The sequence below is a fragment of the Dasypus novemcinctus genome, chromosome 22 (genome assembly GCF_030445035.2).
Source record: "Dasypus novemcinctus isolate mDasNov1 chromosome 22, mDasNov1.1.hap2, whole genome shotgun sequence".
Taxonomy (NCBI): domain Eukaryota; kingdom Metazoa; phylum Chordata; class Mammalia; order Cingulata; family Dasypodidae; genus Dasypus; species Dasypus novemcinctus.
Window position 1 is genome coordinate 66,447,694 of NC_080694.1, and position 1,723 is coordinate 66,449,416.

General features: G+C 44.6%; 1 non-coding gene across 1 annotated transcript; it reads left to right on the forward strand.

Annotated features, from left to right (window-relative positions):
- On the forward strand, window positions 1-72 carry TRNAA-AGC (transfer RNA alanine (anticodon AGC)). Its single transcript has one exon. It is a non-coding gene; the product is annotated as a tRNA-Ala (tRNA).
- Window positions 73-1,723: the final 1,651 nt, after the last annotated feature.

Consider the following 1,723-nt stretch of genomic DNA (forward strand, 5'->3'; position numbering starts at 1 on the left):
GGGGGCATAGCTCAGTGGCAGAGCGCGTGCTTAGCATGCAAGAGGCCCTGGGTCCGATGCCCAGTGCCTCCACCTTCGCTTTTCCTCTGAGTTGTCGGGGTCTAGGCTTCTCCTTTGACTCTACGGGGAAATGGGGAGTTGGGGATGTAACACATTCGCGTCACCACCAGCAGCAGCAGCATCCTGAACCCTTGGCATAGCAACTACGAACACCTCTTCTTAGAAACCACGAATGTTCTTCTGCTTCCCACAATCCCCAACAATTCTCCAAATCTCCCTTTTATGTGCTTGTAAGGAGCGAAACGCATTATCTGGTGCTTCCCTATTCCTGCTTCCTGGGTTTCCGCACCACCCAGTGCGGCCCTGTCAGCCCAAGGAAGACAAGGAAAAGGAAGGAATTAGGGAAAAGCGTTGGCTTGCCCAGGAGTCCTGCAATCAGATGCACGGAGCCCGGCACCACATTAACGTGCCCAGTGATCCTCTTTTCTGTTTTGCCATGTCATTGAAGAGCAAAACAAGGGGGAAAATGGACCGAAAGGAGAGAGAGAGATGGGGGGAGGGAAGAGATATAGGAGAGGAGAGGAGATGAGAGGAGGGGAGAGGAGGGGATGGAAGGAGAGGAGAGGACAAGAGGAGTAGAGGTTCAATAACTCATTTTCCCCCCTTGTTTTCTGAGCAGTGTTGCTGGAGGCTCTTCCTGCTTTGCTTGTTCCACCTATTTACTCCGCCATCGTCTGAGAACCCATTTATTGCCTGGAAAATAGGATCCTATTTTCAAACTAGGATGGCACTAGGGCACATATGGTTTGGGTGAGTGATTAGGTGATGTTAGACAAAACAGAATCAAATATGAAAGAATCCAAGAACGTTGCTAAGGAAAACCTTAAGTAATGTTTTGAAAGATCATCTGTAGCATCTATGAAGTTTGTTGAAAAGCTCATTTGGGAGCTGCTAGACTGAAGTCCTGAAGGTCCTTTGTTCAATCCTGGGTTTCAGCAGCACTATCTCCTTATTTGTATAATTACCACTACCTATACAGTTGCATTCCAGCCCCCAAAAGTGTATATACCAATACAGATTTTACCTATTTTACAAATCCAGACAAGATGTGTATGCGTGTCTACACATAAATCACATTCTCTTTGTTTATTCCATTGAGGAAATTTCCTGGGTGTTAACTGACAGAATGTCTGTTTTATTCAAAAGTTCAAAACCTAAGAAATGTGTGGATAAGAAATTCCAGTACAAATTCAGTTGCACATATTCATATCTACTTTGATAAAATGGATGTGCCTGCTGGTATGTTTTTGATGACAGGAAATGTGGAAAGAATGTATTAAAAGAGCCACTTTATTATCCGAGGGCTTTGACCTCCTGTGGATATTGGCAACTGTCCACACAGCCAGCAGTCAGTCTGGTTATGAGTTATATCCACTTGGGTTGCCCATTTCAATCTTTTTTCCCCACAAATCCCTTGGATAATAATGCCTTTTAATCTAACCGAGTGCGGTTTGGCAATCTGTTTTACTAATTTTCTTCTTGATATTTGCAGGCATACGTATTAGTACATGTATTTTACATCATTGTTATGGATCTGGCCTCCAGGTATGCCGGCCCATCAATTATGCTCAGGGATATTCTCAGAAGAGGGGCATGTAGAAAGTAAGAGTAGGTGTGTTGAGGGATGGAGAGTCCATAAGCCAGAGAAACCTTAAGTTCCTGG